This window comes from Aptenodytes forsteri, unplaced genomic scaffold (genome assembly GCF_000699145.1).
Source record: "Aptenodytes forsteri isolate BGI_AS27 unplaced genomic scaffold, ASM69914v1 Scaffold6, whole genome shotgun sequence".
Taxonomy (NCBI): Eukaryota; Metazoa; Chordata; class Aves; order Sphenisciformes; family Spheniscidae; genus Aptenodytes; species Aptenodytes forsteri.
The window spans coordinates 1,087,419-1,112,893 of NW_008795709.1; positions in this window are offsets into that span (position 1 = coordinate 1,087,419).

A 25,475-nucleotide genomic window follows, 5' to 3' on the forward strand; every position below is an offset into this window, starting at 1 on the left:
ACTAAAGCTGGTCATCACCTGTGGCCTGATACAGTAAGGCTGTTTCAGCTGATGGCCCAGCTTTGCCCTCTCCACCATGGTCAAGTTTTCCACCACAAAGTAGTTCTAATCCACACTGGCTTGCTGACTATTGAAGTACAAAATATATTCAGAGCATCAAATAGAAGCTGTACGTTGATGGGAAGATTAATAGATTGTCCCAGTGTCCCTAACCTTCTGTCACTGAAGCTTTTTTAGCCTGCAAATTGCCTCCAGCTCTTCCTTTTTCCTGTCCTTGCCATATAGACTGGTTCTAAATTTTAATGTCTCCAGCCCACTACCATGAGAATCAGGCTTTCTTATTCTGTCCAGAGAGCTGCAACTTTTGTTCAAGCCCTTCTCTTTGCTCACCTTGCTAATGAAATCCTATTTTCTCTGACCTCCTTGATTTCTTTGTCATAGGTTTCTGAGCAACATAAAACACAACACATCCTTCTCAACTCTCACAGTTGGATGTGATGGTGATGGCAGTTAGAAAAAGTTGCTCTTCTCTTTTTAACTATCTGACAGAAGTCTGTCTCGTATGCAGAAAGAAAATACATTTGTTCATCTCTTCATCCCTTAAGTATTGCAGAAGACTGGGGGAGGAAGACCAGGGACACTAAAGTGATTTCCCCTCCTCACCCTCTCCAGCTCCCCTTTCATTCTCATTGTATGTTACTCCTCTTTGAGTCTGAGTTATAGCTGACACTAAGGTCTAACCTGTAAAAGCCGGTCTGGGCTTAGAAATGGCTTATAACTCAGGTCAGTGGGTTATCTTTGTGGATTACAGGTGCTTGAATGAGAGCCTGAATTAACTGTATGGTGGAGACATACTTACCACCTGCCAAAAGAGGAACAGTCCTGTCTTCTGAGCGTAACAGAAGTAGTGTGGCCTTTCAGGACCCATTTGGTTTTTTGTTTCCTGTACATCCTGTCATTTAGTGCGAAGGACTGTGGTGAGTTTGAAGTGAGATCTGCAGAACTAATATAGGGGAGACACAAGATATCTATGAGATGACAACAATTTTAATACCTACCCAGGTAGTCTGGATTTGAACTTGAAACCTACAAAAGAAATCTCACTTGGTTGTCTTTTCCCTTTTAGGAGCTAATATTATAATTTCAGAAGTGAGGGGGTTTTTTTATTTGAAAGATAAATTTACTAATTCATGGTTTGACCTTTCTGCAGTTTATATCATCAAAATCTTTTACACGGTGAGCTTAAACAAATTGTAATTGTTGGTTTTAGTGACTTTTTTCCCTCAAAGTTATCATCGGTGTCCTAGCTGATTCTTAACGGAAAAACCTGAATTAAGCAAAAGGCTATAACTGTAAATCAATCACTAATGCTAAATCTAAATCAAAGAATAAATAGCTCTACATTATAAAAATACTTCCATAATGATTCATAGTTTTCACGCTGCTTTGCACTCCAGTTGAAGTTGAGCTGCATTTGAATTTTTCATGAAAAACAGTTGGTACAGAAAATATAATATGGACTCAAAACCCATCTCTCTACATTGGATTGTATACCATTTCTTTTTTCTCCTCTACGAAAAGGAAAACCTGTCTGTGCTCATGCTGTTGTATCTATTATACAATAGTGTTACTGTTGATGTGTAAATAGTCTTATAATTCATGGGGTGTATGTGTGGGAAGTTTTCCTGTAGGGTCTGATTTATAAGGTGGCTTGCTATTACTTCCTGTACCTTGGACATCTCTGCATTTAGCTGATATGAGTGCTGTGCACGTTAAAAACAACAGGCATAAACCAAGAGCGTAAGGAGTTGCAACAGCTCACCTACAGGTAACAGCACTGCTCAGAATCTCTGCAGGGTAATGTGATTTAATACAAATGGCTCTCAAATACCTCATACCATGGCGCACTCTCAGCTCCAGCATACTGTACGACACAGCTTTGGCTGGGTACTTAGGAGAGGCTTACAGCTGTCTTTCACAACACCTATAGCAGGGGAATTACTGCCAATCCACAGAAGTGCTTTGAGATCTCAGAAACAGATAAACACATGGATGAGAACACATTCAGCGTCTCTTCAGATTCATTCGTGATCCTATGAAGGAATTACAAGTATTTAGCAATTGTGGGGATGAAATTTGCTCTCTACAAGAATGCTACTCTATGTGTGTGCATGTGTAACTGACATTGAGTGTGCTTATGACATGATAGCGCACTCTGCTGAGCTCTGACTTAGGACCTCAATAACTACTGAATAGAGTACTTAATTTCTTGACAGTGAATCCTTTGGTTCTTGTCCTTATGTTTAAGAATTTATCTGTCACCAGAAGAAGCAAGTTTCAGTCACAGAGGAATGAGTTGGTAGATGGGGTACAGACCCTATGGAAGGAATAGGGTGATTTGACACCTATCCTGGAGTAAAGCCATTAGGCTAAGGGCTGAAATACCTATACCAATCACTCAAGCTATGAGATACAGGGCATGTTAAGAAAGATGATACTTGAGGGGCGAAGGCTGAAGCTGTGCAAGTGCACATGCAGTTACTCCTTATGAGCAGGATATCTTTGACGTATCAAGGTAGAAACTATGAGTACTAGTGCTTCCCAAACTTTGAACCTGTGGACCACTGTCAGCCCTCATTCTTATGGACACCAGTGTAACCACATAGAACTGACAAACTGGTAAATATTATTGTTCTATAATACTATAGTTGTTTTATTGCTTATTGTGTTATTGTTGTTTTTTCTGTAATACTATCATTGTTCTAAATTGGTTCCGTGCATCAGCTGCAGAGCACATGATCCGGCCTTGCAGATCACGGTTGGGACCTGCTGGTTTAGAAGCCTATCATATACCATGTTGCCTGGCATAACGAGGAGTGTATATGAGCATGCTGCACTTGATGTACATATGCGTAGATGAGTAGGAATGCAGGACCAGCAGGCAGCATCTGGGCAACCGAATTCTCTCTTTCTTGCAATGGCAGACAACCATACAGTAGATACTAGTTCAGAAGAATCCATAGATCATTCTATGTCACCAGACATCATAATTCTCAACACTTAAGAGAAATTTAAGATTGTAGTAAAAGTCTAAAAGCTGCATCTGTAATATGTCACATGCAGAAAGCAGGAGAGTGGAGGACATTACTAGCCTTCCAGGTCTGTGTGCTAGCAAAATATTTATAAAATTAACTCCTGTGTGATCCCAAGAAGCTGATCATGCCCTAAATTACTGTTGGGGCAAATAAAACCCCTCTGATCCCTGCTAATCTGACTTGGAGGACAGATGTCCTCCTGATCCTAAATCTGATGAATGGCTTAATCCTTTATGTGTGAGCAGGACACCATTCATCTGAGAATTTTACGTCACTAGGAACACAGCTGTACTCTGTTTACATCCTGTTTTTTGTGTCATCCCATTTCCAGAAGCCAAATGATAGACCAAGGAAGGAAAAGAAAATTCCTTTCTGGTCCACACAAGTTAGAGTCTTGAACCATGAAGTTAACATAAGTGTAGTGCAGACACCCAGCAATCCAGTTGGCTCTCAAAACTCTTTGCATTTGCTTGAGGATTGAATTCCCTAGGAATCACATCACAGAATTAATTTCCTGGTTTTAGGAGTTCTTTTAATTTAATTTACAGTCCTTTCTGTAAGTATGCCTTGCTTCCTACATTTCTTGCTCCTATGACCACATTTAGGAGGCTTTTCCAGAATTTCATTCTTGAATAAATAAAAACCTTCCACTTTCTAGTCCAGATTTATTTGTGACCAGTTTATTGTGACAGATGAATCTGCCAGACCAAATGCTGAGAACTTCTGAGCTGAGATCCTAGGAGGCCAAAATAACCCTGGATCTTTTTCCATATGCACCCGAGCTAGATGATTAGTTCAGGTATGTAAAATTTTACAAATTTTAAGGTCTCTGTGATATCAAAACACCTGAAATTTTGAGCGGGAAGATTTTGAATGGAAAGCAAAAGAGAGGCCTTGCAGATCTGGTGTAGCTGTTCTCCCAATTCTCAGCAAGTGCTGAGTTCCAGTAGTCTCTCTCACCTCACCGTGTTTTCCGCAGTGCCGTGTTACGGCTATTTAATATAATTCCCTTAGACAATATCTGCCAGTAAGTGCATGTACTTTCTCTTCAACTGTTTTTAACCTTTGCTAATGTATTTATTAGTATTTCTCACTGCTGTAATTGTTTCTTTTGTCCCTGAAATTGTCCACTGACTTTAATTAAACCCATGAGCCTGGAGAATTTGACAATTTAATTCTTTTAAATGCAGCCTTATTGCCAAGCAGGGTTTCCCTGCAGCCCTCCCAGCTGTCATTTTTATAGAGGAAACAGCTTTGGGTGCCATACCATTAACTGCATTCAGGTACTTTCTTCAATGGGCATGGCATTTAGCGATAATTGAAATGAACTAATTTAAGTGACCAGCTAGTGAAAAACAAATACAAACTAAACCTGGTCTAAATAAAAACATATTCTTCAGTGTAATCACTCTTTAAAAAAACCTAATAATTAATCAAGGCCTGTTGTACAAAAAATATAATCTGTACAGATCTGTATGATCTGTAATTGCCACACTTGAAAAGAGAGTTCTACAATTTGGAATTTTTATTTTCTTTTTTCGCACAGGATAAATATTCTATCTCATGATCCAAATCCTTTATGTTTTCTGTAGAATACTTGAAGTGAAAAAATGCATCTTATACCACTGAAAACAGAATAAATGGGTCCCTGAAGGATTTATTTTAAGTCAGATGCATTTGTCATTCTATATTGATAATCTTTGCACTTCATTATCACATTCAACTCACCATTTATATGCAGATGACACAATCATTTATGGTAATAGATTATACTAGAAGAAAGCTTAATATTATCTTCAAGCTGATTTAAATGAGCTTTAAGATCATCTGGCACAATCTAAATTACTATTAAATATTAATGAAACAAAGATCATATTATTTGGCTCAAAACAGAAGTTGGGTAAACTGAACAACTGGCAATCAATGCGACCTTGGAGACAGTTAGCAAATGTCAATTGTGAAGAATATGGATACCCCATTTTTCATCGTATGACTAAACTATCGATTAGCTGTGAAGATTTGAAAGAAAGCCAAGAACTTTATTTGGGCTCAGAAAGTTTGTTGACTTAGGGGAAAAGAAAAGATTTGTTTTGTTGCATTTTCAGTTTGTATTATGTACTTTGGGTTTTGCTGATTGCTGCATAATGTTTGTTAGGAAAGATAAAGCTTCTTTAACTTGGTTATCTAGGCAAATTTGCCTTGAATTATACATTTCATAAACATCACCGTCTGTCATTTTAGCAACAACTGGCAAAAAAATAGAAAACCGTCAACATGTCATTGGTATGTTATCCTTCTACTCTCTCCCTCCTCCCATCCCCTATCTTCAGATAAGTTACAATCTTCAGTCTACCACATTTTCTGAAATAGAAAAATTAATAAGAAAACTAGTATCTCTACTTCTTCATCTGGAACCATACGGCTGTGAATTTGATAAAGCGAGTCAGGAGATTCAGGTAGATGCAGTATTTTGTATGTGTTTATTTTTACATAGGTCTGATCCTGTGATGTCCTCAGCATGTTCTAGCAGACGCAGATGAATTCAATGGCAGTTTATGTCAATTCCCAAGATGACAGATACGGGACTTAGTACTTTCCAGGAGATGTTCTCATTCTCAGAGACTCAAGTCTATAACCTGCAGTGAAAAGGAAAAAACCCTGATCTCTGTATTTTTCAGTTTATTAAAAATGCAGAAGACCTCCTGCATTTAAACACTGGAAATTCACCTCCTCTTTTGTGCAGCAAGATGTTTCACACTAATACATCCATTGTTCCAGAAATGCCAGCTCTTTTGACATTATAATGAATCCCATGGTATGAGATATTGTTTGTTGTTACCCTCTTTCTGTACTACACATAATGAAGAGCAATGTGGAAATGTTTTCTGTTCAGGGTGTCTACTATTTCCTCTTAACATTTTGCTAGGCTGTGCTGCATCAAGCTGGGCATGGTTTCCTTTGAGCATTTGCATTCAGGAAAGGGGTCACAGCCATTTATTTGATCCTCATCTGGATCTTTGCTACCCTCCCGGTAAAGAGACTTCCACGTAGTGTCAGGAGATGGAGACCTACTCTGACAGCAAGAAAATATGCAGGGAAAGAGGAGGATGCAGACATTTGATTTGTATATTTGGGAATGAGACCCGTTTAGAGGGGCGGAACAGCTGGGGAACTGTAGGCCAGGACAGAAAACTGAGTTAAAAAGGACAGTGAGGGCTAGGATAATTTGATGAGTCTGGGAAAGTCATTGTGGGAAAATTTGTATAAGTAGGAGGCAGAAAAGTCAAGATGAGTGGAGGGGTAGGTACCCTCTGGGGGCACCGGGAGTAAGGGGTAAAGAGGAAAAACAGAGGAGGGGAAAGCAATGAATTAGAAGATTAGTGTTGGAGGAAATGAGGTGTGGGCAAGATAAAGTTTCATGCCAAGATTACCAGAAATTCAGGTCTAAAGGAAGGATTTATTGGGTGATGAATTGGGACAGTGAATGCCAAATAGGACAATCTGATGTCCAGTTCATTAGCTTACCTGGAGCAAAAGGTCTGGATAGGAGCTGCTGAAATTACGGATGGAAGAAAGAGCAGGGGAGAGGGAAGAGTTTGTATCTTCCCTGCTGCGGGCATTTGAGAAAAGTTGCTGGAGTCTCTGTCAGAGCAATTGCAGGGAGGAGGAGGTTTGTGTTTTATTTATCTATTTAAAGATATTTTCTAATTCAAAGTTAATGTTACATGTTTCAAGTACAGATGCTTTCCCTGGGAGATAATCAGGCAGACCTCTATCAAAATAACTGGTGAATTGTTTTTAGAATTAGCCTTGCAACTAATTTCAAAAACTAATTCAGCAGATTCGATCTTTGAATTTCTTGATTAGGCAACATCGTTTTCCCAGTCCACCTAGACCTGTCCTGGCAAGACAATTAAATCAATTTTCTTGTCCCTTTGTACCGCCAACTGTCTTTGAAAGGATGGGAGAATCCCAAGAAGGAGCCCTGCTCTGAACCATAAAGCCATATTTTTATATCATCAGTAAAAACCTTGTCCCACACTGTAATCACATCAGAAGGAGGCCCTTTTGAGCCTGTGCATGCTACCTAGTGATAATATAAGGTTCCTAATGGATACAGATATTCTTCAGTGTGATTAATGTTTCTACTAGCCACTTGCTCTGTAGCTAAGAACCAGCCCCATGTTGCAGTCACGGGTGCTTGGGAGTGCTGCTGCGCGTTCGGTAACGAATGAGCTCTGACTTTTGCTGCTTGGATTTGCCAGCACCATTGCTGCCAGATGGGTATGGTTCTTCCCGCCAGAGAGTGATGACACCGCATTGCATCCCTGGGCTTGTTCTGCATTCCCAGAGCTGCCTTTTCCTTTGGCGTGCAAACCGAAGGCCTTCCTGCAGGCAGGTTTTCTGTCTCACCCCTGTCTGAGGACAGGAGACCGTCTTTTTTTCACTGAGGAGACTCTTCCCCTCCTGAATCTGTTACTATTCTTTGTTTTTAAAAAGTTTTCTCCACCTCCCAGTGAAGCTGAGGTCACCTTCAACCTACCTTTTCTTCCAGTTTGAGAAACCTTCCTCTGTTACAGTCCCTTAGAAGTCCATTGCTCTATTAAACAGTCAGCTGTGCCATCTTACCCCCACCCCTATCCCACTTCACCCATACCGGCTTTTCCATTGTCTGACCTACCTCATGTTCGTGTATTGCTATCTCTAATTATTCCAAACTCTCCTACGTTTAACAATGTATATGCTTGATTTTCCACTTTCGTAGCTCTTCCGCAAATGTTGCACTTATATCCTCACTGGATGTATTCTGGCCAAGGCTTCTTAAAGCATATACTTGCTATTGGCCTTCAGGGCTATCGCCTGAGCTACCTCCAGCCATTGTACCTGAAAGAAGCACCCTCTCCTGCATATCCCAGCTCCTCACAGAGCAGTTGGATCCTTTCCTTACTATGTAACTGGGAAGCCTGAGCTTTACGGGAAGGAGCAGCCCATGTCTGACTACAGAGATAGTGAAACCACCAGGCTACACCCCTGAGCTCAGCCTGGCTCACCATTGCTATGAGGAGGAGGCAGTCCCTCCACTGCCGGTCTCCTGACCTTTCCATTGTGGACTGTCTTACAGTAAATGTTGAATGCTTCACATGAATCTAGAACTCAAAGGAACTTTTGAGGGAGAGCGGAAGACAGAGAGAGGATGAGTGGGCATCTGGATAGAGTTTTACTGGGACTCACATGCCTACTTGTCATATATTTTGACAGCGCACTAATGCTGCTCATGCTCCTTTATTATGGAGAAAATGGAAACCTTTTCAGACTAAGATGCTTAAAATAGACTTCTAAATCGATGCTTAGGCGTATAAATAGAAGCAGTTCGATTTTCAGCAATGCTGAGTGTTCTGGTGATGCCAGTGTGGAAGAAAATGCTTTGTGTACAAAAGTGCATTATTAGAAAATGTGGAAGTTCAAGAATTGTTATTTACAGACAAGCAATTAGAATGAGAGTAGTCTTTTTTTGGGGTCAGCTGGGCTTGGCTCATCTTTGGCCTCCATCTTTCAAGTTTTTATTGATGATTTGATGTAAAAGTAGCATCTGTTATTATTAGCTAATATGTCTACCATTTGAATCTAACTTTATCATGGGATTGGAACAAGAAAGTGAAGGTCTTTGCAAGTTTCGTAGTATCCCACTTCTGTTGTGTGCTTTGTAGAGATTAAATGTCTGCTGCCATACCACACTGATCCTGCGGCTGATTCCAGCTCTTACAGAAGCTGTGATTCACAAGGCTCCTAGATTTTACCATCGTCCCTGCAATCCTTTCTAAAGGAGTGCAAGAGTGTAAGAGAAATGTAGCTGAAGTTATTATAACCTTAGCCTGTGCATACCACTATCTGCATCCAGAAGGACCTTTTGTTTGGTTGGTTTTGCTTTTCTCACATGGATTCTGGGGGGACCTCACAGTAGAGCAGTTGCCTTCCCTGATTTCCTTCTGTCTCCTCCCTGTCAACCTCTGTGAAGATTGCTGTAGAAATTACCCTACTCTGAAGTGAGCAGACTGCTGTGAGGAAGCACTTGTTTTTACATGCACACTCCACTCCATGCAATAATGCGGAATGGTGAATGGACCAGGATGCCAGATCTAAGCACTGATGAATACACCCTCAGATGTACCTGATGTTATATGAGTTGTTGGCATACCTGCCTAAATACAGGTTTTGGCTCCAAAGCTTAGTCACTGAAATGGATTTTTGAGGTGTCTGGGAATGCTATAAAATTACAACTTTTTTTTAAAGTCATAGCCACTGAAATTGTAACTATGAAATGCAGTAGGAAAATCAAACCACTCAACAGAGGACGCTTTGCCCTGTCTGTGTGAAAGACAACCTAGTAAAATGGATATATTCCATAACAGCAATTAAAAATACGGGTTTTTTTAATTTCCTTTGGAAAGTGAAAGCAACCTGAGGTAGGTACTGGCAAGTATGAGTCTTAAGTTGTTTCCCTCCGAAACTTCTGTTTGGCTCTGATTAATTCCTCTTTTAGGATCATGAAGACTCTATTTCCATTTGGTTTTCTTTTCTTCTTAGAACAGATAATTTCATACTGCAGCCTTCACTCGCATAAGTAGTGGAATCCATGAGGTTATTTGTATTAGTATGGCCTGCAGATTAGGGTCTTAAACCAGAATATAACCAAATAAATCATAGCTCAAAAAATTACAGTTCTCATATGCCTTAGCATAATCTTTTATAGAAAAATCTTGTATTCTTTCTATTAATGCAGAACTTCAGTTAGATACTAATCAGCTGACTCGTACTCAGGAGCCTAGGTTATTCTCTAGGTAAAGATTCTCATCAAATACAATGTCACAAGAACGTATTTTCTTGATCATATATTGTAGCTGTGAATATATTCTATAGAATCTACATATCCATAGAAATAATGGATAAGAGTTCTCTCATATTTCCTTCATGTGTTTAAAAATGTTCTTATGTGGTAGAATTCTGACAATATTTTGTGGTTTTATTTGAGGGGTTTGGGTTGTTTGTTTCTTAAATGTTTAATGGCAAGTTGAAGATAAATGTTATAAAATTTGAAAAATTTTTCAAGGAAAAATATTTTAAGGAAATAGGAAATAAAGTTCACAAAGAGGTTATAAAGAAGATATAAAGAATGTAAAAAGTTGTAATAAGATTTACAGTCATTTGCTGAAAGCATTATTCTGACAATATTTTGTGTTTTATTTGAAGGGGTTTGGGTTGTTTGTTTCTTAAATGTTTAATGGCAAGTTGAAGATAACTTTTCAATGTTATAAAATTTGAAAAATTTTTCAAGGAAAAATATTTTAAGGAAATAACCTTGAAAGTTCACAAAGAGGTTATAAAGAAGATATAAAGAATGTAAAAAGTTGTAATAAGATTTACAGTCATTTGCTGAAAGCATTTAAATATACTGACCCTTGTGTTGGTACGGGCCTTTTATTATTAAGTGAATACATGCTTGATTTTAATTGCTTCTTTCATGTAAGAGCGATTTTGTGAACTTGAGCTTATAATGATTAACTCTGAAATCTTACATATCATGGGCAGTTGAGGTAAACTGAAATTTAGATGAAAGGAAGGTGAACCATTTGTGATTCAAACAGGGACATAAAACAGATGATACTGATTATATCGGTGGGTATAGAGCTAAGCCATATCCTGGGAGTGACAACACGCAGACTGCAGGGCAGGTTTCCTTCTAGCTCAGATTGCTGGGAGCCCAAACCAAATATTTACATCACCGAGCTCAGCAAGAATAAGCCAGCAGACCAATGGCCTGTATTAACATAGATTCTTTAAAAGACATAAAGAGGACCATTGCGGGAGTGGTCAGACAGTGAAGTCCAGATCCCTGAACTCTGCTCCTGGCTCCGTATGTGTTGTTGAATGTCTCAGTGCTTCTGGTTTCCATTTATGAAATGAGACTAATATTTATTTACTTTTTAAAACACTTTGGGATCCAAAATTGCTTGATATTAATAAGCTGTTTACAAGCCAAGCTCTGGCAAATCTCCTCTGTACTTCTGGCATAGGAGTCACTCTGGCAAGGAAAGTGAGGTTGGGGTGACCTGACGTACCCTTGTAGTACTGAGGGAGCTCAGGGCTGCTTTATAGTTGATACATGCTGTCCACCAATACAGACATAGTATTTAGGGCAGAGCAGCCCTGAGACAGCTGTGAGCAAGAGTGAGGGCCGTTTAACACACTAGGGGCGAAGTCATCTGTGTGCCCTCCCCATGGCTGCGTGCACAGCGGGGACTGTAGGTGGGCAGTGGGGACCCTACCCACCTGCTCTGCTGGGGAAAGGGTACCTCCCCAGGCCAAGGGGTTGAAGAGGATGAAAGGTGAGAAATGTGGCCAGTTAAATGAGAGTGAAATGCTGGAGACTTCCAGGCAGACTCTTTTGCAAAAGACTGTGCTGCATGCAGGGTTTGTTATAACAAACTGGGCTGCTGCCGCACTGTGAAAGTAAATGCCTGTCACCCCACAAGAGTTTCCTGCTCCCTTTGAGAAGCTTTACATAGCTCCGGTGGCCAGAGATGCTGAATGGCTCCCCAAAGTTATGAGACTTGTCTTGTAAACCTCATGGCTCTAAAGTAATATGTTAAGCTCTGTCATGTCTGGTGGTTTCTTAACCTTTTTTGGGCCCTGACTGGGCTTCTTCATACATACCACCCCTTAAAACCCAGTGAGACTCTCAGGGCCCTTACATCTCCTTGTACCTTGAGAAAAATGTGCAGAGATCATGACAGCGGGCAGTATTGGACTTCATGTGGTCCCCTCCCCACCCCCAACTATTTCATACTTCTGGGCTGCTTGGACCATGGCTGCTGCTGAGTTTGAGCTCTCCTTCCCATTCCAGTGTTGTTCAGTGGAGGCAGAGCAATCAAGCAGCTACTAATGCAGATCCTCTGATAAAAGGCATTATGGGAATGCAAAAGATGATACTGTTAGTGTGCTTAAAGTCTCACATGATAAATGTGAGTTGATTTGTAATTCTTCCTTCTCTTTTCCACAAAATAACAATCTTCTGTTACAGTGCAAATATTAATTAAATTGAAAGTTAAATTGCTTCTGTTGGATAGCCCCATTTTCTAATTCAAAACCTTAAATAGTGACATTAGGGTCATTCTACAATAACAGGCCAATTTGATGTCAAAGGGAATATTACTTGTCCTGGCTGTTGTTTAGTAGTGAAGAAAAACAGCAAGAACTTGTTTACATGCGAATGTCATCTGTATAAAAAGCAGAGAAATGCTCTAAAGAGAAGATATTATTACAAAGGCATACTTTTCCAGAGGCAGAAAAAACAGAGGAAACACTTTATGGTCATCAGCAGTCTCTCCATAAATCTGTACCATCAGGCATGCTGTGAGGTTGGCATGTATACTGGTCTAAAAAAAGCCTGAGACCCTCAGCCTAGAGACTAAGAAGAAGGGGAAATGCAAGCAATGTGTCAAAGAATTTGCCGTCTGTGCTGAGCAGAAACCAGATGTTTTTGCTAGTAATTATTATTATGATAATTCATTTAAGCAGGAATAAAATAGGGCATGATTGTTTACTGCAGCCTGTTTTCCCTAGACAAGCTGGGAAATGAGAAAAAAAATCTCAGAGGTTTTACTCCTGGTTAAATGAATAATTTTTTCATTTAACCAGGAATAAATATGGCAACAAAAATAGTTTTCATACATATTGCACGGTAGCTGTGAATAGACATCATACACTTTTTTATTCGAGAAAGTCACTAGGGGCTGTTGAGGAATGTTAGGGCAGGTCACTTTGAATTGGGTTTTTTTACACATTTTGCCTGAAATGGGAGCTGAACAGTGGAAAAACTGGAATGTCCAAAGACTGGCAAAGAATTAGGAATAATCTACCTTGGCAAGTCTAGGTGGTCATTTCAGGTGAGAATCATCTGTTAGGAATGGATAGTGCAGGAAAGCCTGTTGTGAGCCAGGCTTCTGTAGGTTGTTGCAGGATATCCATTGGATTTTGCTCTAGCATCTCTTAAAAATGTTGATTTCACATGTGTACAAAAGTTTAGAATTAATAAATCCTTCTCAGTTCCTGGTGTTTGATTAGGAACTCTTAGTAAGCAGAAAGTCATTTTTTTCCTCCTCCTCACTCCCACAGGATATGAATAGCTACCAGTGGGTTTTTTATATAGGTTAGAGAATAGTGTCAAGCAAGTGGTCAGCAAATATAAATCTGGTTGATGTGTTTAGTCTGAGAAGAAAAAGTATAGTTTTCAGCTGCTATCCCTTCCAAGCATTAAGTTGGAAGCTTTGAGAGCGTTAAATAAGTCCTATAGAAAAATTAAAATCTAAACAGAGTCTGGAGGAGTTTAATCGAGCAAGTGCATTATTGGGAGTCTCTCTGACGGTGAGGGTTAATTTATCACCCTGAATCCAATCACTTTATAAAAAGCCAGCGTGGGTTTCATTTACTTTGATGAGGTTTATTGCAAGATTCCAGAAAATCAATTTTACTGTGAGCCATATTAAACCCAGGGGAATATAAACACTATATGTACAACACATAACTTTTTGTTATTGCTTACCGGATCACTGGGGAAATTATATGTTTACCATGAAGAAGGGTTATGGCTACGTTCGTTGTCTCGGGTAACTCCCAGCCTGCCCATCGTAGTGAAATAAGACAAAAATGGTAGAGTTCAGAATCAGCACTTAACTTGTCTTCATATAGCCTGAGGTATAGAAACGCTCAGCAGTAGTGACTTGATTTTCCAGAGGGCTTTAAGTAACTGTTACGTTATATACTATCACTCTGTTCTTTTGCAAGCAGACGGTAAGTGCAGGCAATACATATGCTGCTGCTGGTTGACCAAGCCTAGGTAATTCTTGCTCCCAGAGCTTCTTGAGATACAAAGGCAGAACCGACAGGCAGTTAACTTGGAAATGGTCAAGTTTCATCTGCTAGTTAGGGACTTTGAAGAAAACTTACAGTTTGCAGGAATTTCTATTGCGTGTTTACTCTCTTTCTGTCTTCCCTCCCCATCTGTTTTACATACTTGTTGAATTTTATGTGAATTAAAAAATGATAGGAAAGTAATTTTGCACAAGAAGATTATGTTCCCTCTGGCGATAGCAGGTCAGAAACTCATGTGGGGTTGCGCTGAATAGATGGTTTCCTGTTTTACGGTTTTTACATGCCAGTAAGGTCATAACATCTTTCAATTATTGGTAATTTTTTTCTCCTTATCAGGCCTTCCAGATTATGACGTACTACTTATGTTGTAGTACGTTACATTACTGGCACAATGGACTAAAATTAATGGTTTTTACATGAGGAAACTTAGATTGCGAATAAATATACAGAAGTCATTTCCCATATAAAAAGGCATCAGAATTCAATAAAGTATCTTTCAAAATCGGGTGTGTGTAGCCTGTTTCATGATGATTTTCATCCTTTTTTTTTCCCATTGTTGGGCTCTGTTGTACCGTGACAGGAAATGAGCAGCGCTCTGTGGCTTCAGCGGCTAAAGTGAAAGAGTAGAGCAATACATCTATCTGTCTGTCTGTCTATCTACATTTCTCCATGTGAGTTTCATAAGAACTAAGATGGGATATCTGAAAAGTTCTAAATGTAGTGAAATACTCAGTTTGGTCTAGTTTTTGAGGGAAACGGAGAGCCTAACTCCCTTATTAACTTTTGAGACTTCTTCCCTAAGATGTAATGCATGTTAATGTTGGTAGTTTTATTTGCACATCGTATTTGGTAGTGTCGTAATCCAAAAGCTCTTGCTTGGGCCAAACTCCCTGTGAAATGCATTTGGGCTAAGAGAAGAACTAAGTGAGATGTAGTCATTATTTAAAAGTATAAAGTCTATTATGGTTTATAGATGGTTGTAAAAATATTGTAACAATAAATATGGAAAAACAATGGAAACATATTTATCTTAAAACTCCTTCTGATACCTATGTATCCATGTGTGTTTGTTTAGGTGTTTCCAAGGGATTGCACATGTATGAGTTGGAAGAACAATTAACAAAATTGGATTCACAGCAATATTGTCAGTAATCTTTTTGTCTCTGCGTATGAAAAAAGTTACTTTTTTTAATGATCTATTCTATTAAAATTTCATACAATGAAATTTTAAAAAATCAGATGACAGACTGTAAGTATAACACACAAATTCAGTAAAAGAAGAATTATCATGTGCTCTCATTATCTTGTTGCCACTCTTCCCCTTCCCTGTCTCTTGTATGTTGTATTTTTAAGTGTGAGCTCTTGAACTCTTGGCCCTTTCTTTCAATGCTATCTTGCAATCATTTTTATTATGCAACTGAGTAAAAGTGTGAAAACAAACAAGAGTAGTTAAAAAGGAGTGAGCACTTGTTCTTATTTTGTGTTATTCTTTTGAATCTAGTCACTGGGACTTTGGTGCAGAGTGAATGTCGGAAAAGGATGTGGATTTGTCATGGGCAACCCTGGATTTGGGTTTGATTTTGCAAATCCAGGGTAGAGCGTGTGGCTTTGTGTTCTGAACTTGCTGAGTTCATTTCAGATTAGATTTAGCTCAATGGAAGGGAGATCAGGCTGAAATACCAATAGCTTTGAATATCCTATCCACAATATTTCTTGGATTCTTTATAGTTGTGTTTTTTCTTTGTATACAGAGCATTTGAGCAAGTACAAGCTAGCCTAGAGCTGTTGAATACAGCAGAAGATGCTTTCTGAATCTGGAGCTTGACTATGCCCAACTCAGATACATTTCTGAGAGTACAGCATGTGGCTGAGAGGAAGTCAGTATCTTCAGCAAATGAACAAAAGCATGAGAACCTAACACCAAACACATTAAAGATGCTTTGGTATCGATATCTATATGTATCTGTTTATCTGTAATATCTAAGACTAGTTTGTATGCATGTGGATGTCTCATACCACACACAACAGAATGGTAAAAAACCTTTCGTTTCGGTACAACATTTTGTTCTTTCCTTCATTCTTTTCTTTGTATCTGTGCACCAAGGAACTAAATCATGTTTCAGTAGCTAAACAAATTATGCAAAATTATACACCTTGAATATTTTATATTCCAGAACCCTGAAGCAAGGACTTTCAATGGCTTTATGTCTGCAGCAACCTGTGTCATACCCAGATGAATTCCACAACTGATAAGTCCCCCTTCTTCCTAAAACTTTACTCAGGTCTTTATTTTATTTTTTTTCTTTGCATTTGTCAGTGATTATTAATAGGAATGTCTCAAGGGTTTTATTGTATGTAAGAAAATGGAAGTTACTGCAGTCAGCCTTCTTTCTACTACTGCATGAGGCAGGGAAGTTATTCCCTTTATAATTCTGAATTTATTTAACATTTCATAGAATCATATAAAGAAAGTAACGTGGCAAAAACAGGACTAAGTTTAAAAAACTAGCTAAACCACACTTCATCTGATGCTGGACTGCACCTACTCTGATATATCTGTTTTAATTTTTTTGTGTGTGTGCCAAGTCTATTTCCTTAGAAATATATTTCTCCTTTTTCTATAAAACTTTAATTACACGTAGGCTTGTGTAGGGCAGACTGTAGCACTGGAAAATGAGAGCAGTTTATAGAAAATATTTGAAATTGTATTTAACTAGCTTTAATTAATGATCTCGTCCTGTTTCCATCTAATACTAAAGAGCTGGCATCTTGAAATCACATGCATCTGCCCCTGAAGTGGCTGGCAAAACAGAAATCTTGTAATTATAACTTAACAAGGATTCTTTGGCACTGCATACTGGTTCCTGGGATGCAGAGCCTGTGAGTTAATGCCATAATTTTGACTCCAAGTGGCACTGAAACAGGGGGCGTGGGTACATTTCAGTGTGCTCATTAATCTTCAATGTGTTCCAATAACTACATGTCATATATTGGCAAATGCTGGAGTGGGATTGTAATTTTGGGGGGTAAAGTGTACTATTTACTATTCATTTAATATCACTAACTTTTCAAGAACAGGGCTCATCCAAGGTCTCCACTAACTCATCCAAAGAATCTCAGCTTATGCTTGGAAACAGTTTTGGGGGTAGTGTACCTGTTTTCTGTCCGTCCCATCCATTCCATGCCTTTTGTTGATGCCAGTATAGTTCAACATAAAGTGCAATTTATCAGTTACAATAAAAATATTCACTGCCACAGGTAATGCTAACATATTAAAACATTTATGCTTTTATGTCGTGCCTACCGCTGTATTATTTTAGTATTAATCTATTTGTCCTCTTTTACAGTTGAAATTGAATGTGCCGTTACAGACAGTACAGTTGATGACAGAGGTCCCTGTTTTGAAAGGTATTTGAGAATTTATTTGATTTAGGTATGTACTGAAACACTTTCTTTAGCTGGAGCTGTAAAGAGTAGCTGTATGCTGTGATGTCTCTGGCTTATACCTGCTCATGTGGGTGTTCACCGCAGGTATGGTGCTTGCCAGTGAATTAGAAAACACTTCATAGCTGCAGTACTCCTAGATTTGGTCAACTTATTTTGGCAAAATTTGCAAGGATTTTTACTCGAGTGAAATGTGTATTATTGTTACTGTCTGCTAGCCGTCATGAAATTCCAAAATTAGTTAGCTTGTGTTATTAGGTAAACAATATATATAACTGTCTCTTACTGCCTGACAGATTGTGTACATGTATCAGTTTAGAATCCGGTGTATTTGTAGAAAGGAGGAACAACATAACTTTGTTTTCATTTTACAAAACTAATCTGTGTTAACGAAAAAGGGTGTAGCGCAACAGTCTTTCTCTAAAAAAGGTCTGATTGTGCATTTTTCTTTGTGCATTTTAGTGATGTTATGGCTTAGGTTTGACTATTCAGTGTTTCAGGGGAACATAAAAAATAGAATTTATATTGTTCATTATTTTTACAGCTCAGTGGAAAGTGCTAATAACATTCTTAAAGAATCCGGTGTATTTGTAGAAAGGAGGAACAACATAACTTTGTTTTCATTTTACAAAACTAATCTGTGTTAACGAAAAAGGGTGTAGCGCAACAGTCTTTCTCTAAAAAAGGTCTGATTGTGCATTTTTCTTTGTGCATTTTAGTGATGTTATGGCTTAGGTTTGACTATTCAGTGTTTCAGGGGAACATAAAAAATAGAATTTATATTGTTCATTATTTTTACAGCTCAGTGGAAAGTGCAAATAACATTCATAAAACGTAGATGGCCAGATAAAATTATAAAATATTATTGATTAATTAACGTGGGATCCTGATCATATGAACGCAATGTTTCCTTTTTACTACAGGATGTGAGTTTAGACTGAGAAAACACAATGTTAATATTACTATCTCCTGATGATTTTGTGGTATTTTGCCTTTTAAAATGGCTTTTACACTGAAATACGGAATGGTCACTAATGTCATAACTGATCCCATATACAGGACACAAGATTGGAGAAATACTACCTCTACACCCATATAAAATAAAAAACCTGATGAAAAATACCATTTAAACAGTTCTAAATACAGGACCTTTTTGAAGAGAGAGATGAAACACAATGATTTAAGAGAGAGCCTCTGGCTTAGCATGAGTAACAAAAGGTGTAAGGATAGTGTGTGATTTTTATTTTAAGTGAGAAATATTGAAAGTTTAATGTACTGACTTGGAAAAGCAAATTGCTGCCCTTACATACTTACAAATGCAGTACTTATTTGTGTAAATTAAATAAATCTTTCAGAGGAAGGAAAAATATAGACAACTTTATTCAAAAGAATTTTACAACAGAAAAGTGAGGTTTTGAACAGCTTTTAATAAAATAGTGCATGTATGGGTTGCTTTTTTGATGGGCTTTTTTAGTAACATTTAAGTGTGAGCCAGTTGGAATAGCACACGCAGCTGCAGGAAAATAATGCAAATTTTGACATTTGAGGTTCAATAAGTTGAAGCTTTGTTAACTTTTATACCAAAAAGCTAGTATTTTGTTGTAAGCAAGCAGTGGAATTAAGGAGACTATGCACTAAGCCTTAAAATGAAGAAAGTTAGGGGATGTTTGGTTTTCCTGAAGCCTGAGCGTTTAAGTCAACTGACAATTACTTACACTTCTTCTGAAGAGAACTACTACTCCTACATTTTTCAAAACTTTTTTTTCCTCGTCTTTCCCACACTATATCTTTGATATATTAGACCTGAGATATTCAGAGGCATGTAAAACAAATAGAAGCCCAACTCCTGTTGGGATCCAATGGAAGTTCAGTATCTTCCTCCTTTGAAAATCCCAGCCTATGTGATCAATGTATCTTTTTTTTAATCTTTGGCATTGTTATCGACTGTAACACAAAAACTTTAACAAATACACAGTCAGGGAGTATAACTTAGATGAGGAGGAGTTTGGATATTTGAAGGAGGATGATTAAATGGTCTGAATTAGGCTCTGAAACGTATTCTGGCTGTGGGAGGATAGAATTTGGCAAGAACAGGTTGGCAGGACAGAGGAATCCGAAGCTTGATTTTGACTTCTCCTGTGATTCAACTCCATACCAGAGTGGGGGGGGCGGAACTTGAAGAATGCCTGTGAGGATCAGGGAGGAATGAATACCTGCTCAGGGAAGAGGATTTCAGTTTGTCAGTGTCACTCACCTTTTTGACCTCATGTGGGAACAGGTGGGAAGATAGGAAGGAAGATGATCATCTAGATGGATTTATTAACAGCTATAATATAGAGGCTCTTAAGAGAGAGATTTGCTAAGATATACTTGTGCTACAATTCTTCTCGGTATCCTAAGGGAATTGAGCATGTAATAAAATCCTTTTGAATGTGGATCATTGGAACTTGGGTTCACTGATGAGTTACTAAGTTCAAACCAAAATCAATGTATTCAGTGATAATTATGCATTAATGATGTGTTCCAGGGAACTCAGGTGCTCCAGTTGTTATTCCAAGCCTCTTTCTTTTTCTTCATGAGATAGCAGTATGGGTTTATTTTTAGACTATATTCTTCATGTTAACTTGAATTTAAATGGCTCCAGTCCACCCTAGCATCAAAATAAACACATGTATGTATTTGATACATGTAAGATCTCCTCCTGTCTTTTGAGGTGCTGATGTGTAGTTCTTTGAATGACCTTTTCTAGCTCTAGGGACAGCACTGTGTAAGGAATTGTGGCATTTGAGATTTACTACTGGTACCATTTAACACTGATTCACCATTTAAAACTGGCCAGCTTCACCATCTTGAGTTTAATATTCTTTTTATACGAGGTTTTTATTTGTAGTGAGAAATCAAACAAAAATTTCTTACAGATGTGGAATGCCAAGACAGGTTTTCTCTTTTACCTTTTTCTCCTGAAGCTCTAAGAAGGGATTGGTGAAGAGAGTGTGAGGAAGCATAGCAGAGCTGGAGGCTCCCCTTGGTCAGGCAGACCTCCTTTCAGGAAGTTGCTAACCCATATGGTACACTTGGGATAGCTAAATTCCAGCACCTAAATGTGTGGAAGTGTAGGAAGTACCTGATTTCCAGTCTTCAAGGATGGGGCAACTCACAGAAGTCTCTAGATCTATGACTCCCCTAGGTCATCCATTCCCTGTAACAGCTTGCTATAGAAGGAAAGATCTGAGCTAAAATTCGTAGTAAAGAAACCATAGGATAAGCTGCCTTCAGGTCATTTTAGAAAGCTTTCTTCCTCCCCAGCTCCCAAAGAAATTCAGCTCTGCTACCAAGTTGAATGTTGTACTGGTTTTCAGCCAGGAGAGTTGGAAGGACTGGGGGTGACTGATCAAGGATGTTTCAGAGAGACGAAGCAGTTGTACTCTGGGAGTTCTTTTAAATTGGGAATCCAGTAATAAGTTTTCTATAGTGAGATTTTGCTGTCCCTCACGTGACATGTTGAAGGATGAGGTGTGTCCTGAAAGGTAGAAGCACTTGATTTCATTTCCTAATGTGTACCTCCATATGTAAATGGCAAAAGAATTTTACTTTTGAGGCACAAAACTTGTACAGAATGTAAATTAACTTCAAACTGAAATAATTCATGGTTCTGAGCAAAAATAACGTAATGGTTGTTATAACCAAGTTTATGAAATGCTAAACTTTAACACACAGCAATCAGCCAAAGCTATAAGGCAGTGTAAAAGCCTGCACACTTAATAATTGTAAATGTTACATGAGTGCGAGTCGCTTGATTAAATTTATTAGAAATGTGTTACGAGCATTTTAAGAAAGAAAGCATTTATCACAAAATGATGATTTCTTCACTTAAGCTCATTAGGAAATCACACATCAATTCATGCATAATTACGGGGGAATTTCTGCCACTCACTACAAATCATTACCACATTAGCTAAAGTTGACTTAATTTATCTGTGATTTGGAAAAGGTGGTATCTAAATGGGAAAATTAGCTCATACAGAGGATGAAACTATCAACATCATCACAAAGGACTTAGCGTCCTCTTACTTGTTAGACAAAGATGCACCTTTTAACTCTTTTATATGTAAAGCTCGTACTTTTCAATGAGCTCTGAAGCTTTTCTTTCCATGTCAGAATCCCATATTATGGATCCAGTGCCAGGTACTTAATGAATCGTTGATAGTCAAGGCACGTTTACTTGCGCCAGACATACTCATTGTTTTTAATGATCATTGCAGTTTGAGATTAAATTGAAAGGGTTTGGGGGAGGCTGGGAGATGGGGAAGGAACAAGTTTTGCAAGTGCTGGTAAGCTAGTCCCACAGCAGCGCAGCAGAGCAGAAAATGAGCATTCTGCCAACACCCGCAGCATTTACTCTGCACTGTGGTTACATTCCCACAACGTTTACAGTGGACGTAGCTCTCTGGTGGCCTGTTGCACCGCCTTTATTTCCCAAACTTTGTAGAAGTTTGAGGATGGTGTGTAATTGATAACGTCCAAGCTAAAGGTGTGACTGGTCACCAGGTGTTTCTTTCACAGATAGTTTGCATGTTTTCTGTTTGTTACTTCACAAATACTCCTGTGAAGGGGTAAGTTAGGCTCAGAATAATTAGGCTGCATGTTCCATCTGTCCAGGAGGTGAGTAGAAAAGTAGTCTTTGAGACTCGGGCCTGTATATTTAGGGAGAAATTGCTCTGTAACTTTACCGCCTTTCATGATGTGAGGCATGACTTAGTTCAAGCATTTCCCTATTCTGTATTCAAGTGCTGTATCATTCTTACTATTGGAAAGTATTTATGTCACAGTTATTGAGTTTAATTAGAAGGGGTTTTTGTCTTTTTTAATCTGAGGCATTTCTGTGATATGCCTTACAGTTATACCTCGAACAGTCACGTTGGCACCTTGCAGGAAACGGGCTGTGCATGGAGAGGTGAAGGAAAGCAGATGAAGAAGGGGTGAGGGAAGTCAGATTCTTTTTAAATTGGCTTTGCTGTCAGAAATAATGTACCTGGAAATACCCTCTCAGTTTTGTAGTGAAGTACTGATACTTTGTTTTCAGCAGCCCTCCTGAGGGGTTCTTGTGTGTCCTTTGTTTGGGGTCTTTTGTATAAGCTTGGGATCTGCAAGTTGAAAGTTATGCCCCTCCTTCCACATTAGTACCTCACATTTATAGACTGAAGCATTGTTTCCTGTTTCTTTCTGAATTTATCTCCCTGGCAACATGTGAGCCACTTGTGATTCTTTCGCTACTAACTTTTTACTTCATTAACGGGCCCAAATACAATTTTAAGGGCTGTTATTTTCTGAGTAAGATGTAATGTTGAATCATATGTGTTAAGTTCATTATTTTCAGTGGCATTAGTACATTTTCACGTTGTTTTTCACATCCTTTAGTAAGGTAGGATGTGAGGTTACATGAGTTGGCTGTGCCAATGAAATGGCTTGATACTGCCAAAAGGGGTAGTCCTGCTCCCTCCTCCTTTCTGGTTCCTGTCAGACCCTTTGTTGAGCTGACTCGGCATACTAAACAGACAAAGAAATGTTCACTTTTTTAAAGAAAGAAAAAAAGAAAAATCTTTCCTACCAGTGTTGCAAGTTGAAAAGCTCCTTGAGAAGTCCACCCATTTCAGTGCCTTTGAGTTAATGGATTGGTTCAGGTGTCTTAAGAAACATCATGTATACAGTCACAATGTCTCTTGAGTGTGTTTTAATAATTTTTTAAAATATTGTTCCTCCTTCTATTATGATAAATAATAATTTCAAATAAGAATTATGATTGCCATTGAAATGGATGAATATGTTATAAGAATAAAGTAAATGTGAAAAGATGTCTGAGATAGCTAATGCCACTTCCACTTTTTAAGAACTGTAAGGTATCCACCTACATCCTAAATTTGTAAGCAAATAATTATATCACAGTATCTTGTTAATACACACATTGTCTATCCATTTAAAAACAAAAGTTAGAGAAGGGCTTCTTAATTTGTGCAGCTCTTAGCTTTTAGAGAATTTTCTTTCTTTAACCTTGGAATAGTAATTTGTAACCAAATCAGTGATTTGATATACTGAATGAATTAGGTTCTTAATCTCATTGCATGTAAAACGCTATACGCAGAATTCATGTTTTCAGCTTTCATTGCTACTGGAATTTCAAGTTGGTTTTGATTAATCTTGAAGTGAGCATTGCATCCTAGGTAGGAGGCAGTATATTTGACAAAGAATGCCAACTTAGGGGATGGATGAAGACATTGTGATGATGAAAAAGAAGAGGGGGGGAGAAATCCAAGAAACCAATCTGAGCAGCCATTCTACTGCGGTGACAGCAGCAGTTTAGTACATTGTATCAAAATGAATGGGCTTTGCATAATTGATTTCAACATACTAGCAGCCTGAGGTCTAAGCTGCTCTAACCCAGAACTTATTAGCCATGCTACAAAGACAGGAGAAAACTGTGCAATCTGCTACAGGGGAGGTAGAGAATAGCATTGCTATTAGAGTAAAAGCTTTAAAAGTAGGACAGAGCTACTAAGAGAAACCCCTTTTGTATATTTATTGGGGTTATTCTGTTCATCTCATTCAAATACCATAAAAAGCTGTTTTAAAGTCTTTGTGCAATACCAAATACTGAGAATTAAAATCTTACTACTTAGTAGGTTTTATTGCCTAATTTGAATGGCATCCCTGCACAAGTGTAATAGCTGTGTTGTGAGTTCTCTTGTAACTGGGATGCATTTTGAATAATCTCAGCAAAAATACAGATGCAAAAATAAGTAAGATGCTCTTTTGGCATCCACTTTACTTGCTTTTTGTTGCACATCACACACTTAAGAATACTAGTTTTATTTAATAATGTTCTGTGCCAGTGTGAATCAACAAGTGTGTTTCCTGTAGCTTCCTAAAGAGAAGAGGATTATGGCATCGCAGAAGCACATATAACTATATTACAGAATGTGAAAACACTAATAGTTGGATGTAAAGTTATTGTGTTGAACAAATGAGAATATGTAATTTTAATGTCCTGTTTCCTTGCAGCATTGTAAAAGTATGTTACTGCATGTTGTCTGTTTTGCTTTGCCTCTTCTGGATAGGTACTCATGAGTGTATGGAGAGTCTGGATTCATGCAACAGGCTCCTGAGAGCAGAGTGATATATTTGACAGAGGAAAAAAATAGATTAACTTTTCTGACTGGAATCAAAGATGGGTAGTTGCAGGTGAAGGACTGGGAAACGAGATTTGAATGAACTAATGTGTTCAGTGTCCGGATTCCCAGGCTATTAGACTTCTTCTTTAGAAGACCATGACAAAGCTCTTCATTAGCGTTTGTTACGCTTCATCCAGCAATGTGAAATATTGACAGTGGCTCCTTTAAACATGAGTATTCTGCATAGATCAGCATCAAGCACCTTAATTATGCCCTTGCTCATATAAGGAGCTAAATGGTATTAAGAAGAATATTGTACATTTATCAGTAGTGGTAGTGTTTATTCTGAGTGGATCCAGTGCTGTGATTGACTGAATGAGGTTCAGTACTCTATAATTAGCAGACTTTATAACCTATTTTTAAAAAGTTTGACTAAGGAAAGTTTGAGTAAAGAGAATTCCGTGTTACTGGAAATGTTTTATTCATTTATTTTTTTATTTGCACTACTTTCACAGAATCTTCTTAACCTTCACAGAACTGTAGAGATTGCTGAAATATCCTGTATTGTTTGAACAGAGACTACCTCAGAAAGAGAATGAGGTGACTCTTTGGTCATTTTTGTTTGGTCTTAGGCTACTTGCAGCGGGATAGATATGTACTTAGTCGCCATCACAGAAACATGGTGGCTGTATGTTAGGAGTGTTTCGATTGTCTAGAGCTCAACGATTGTGATGATGGTACGGTTGGGTGTTTATGGGTAGAGGGGGAAGGCCAACAAGGCAGATATCCTGCTGGGAGTCGAGTCTAGACCACTCAACCAGGATGAAGAGGCAGATGAAGC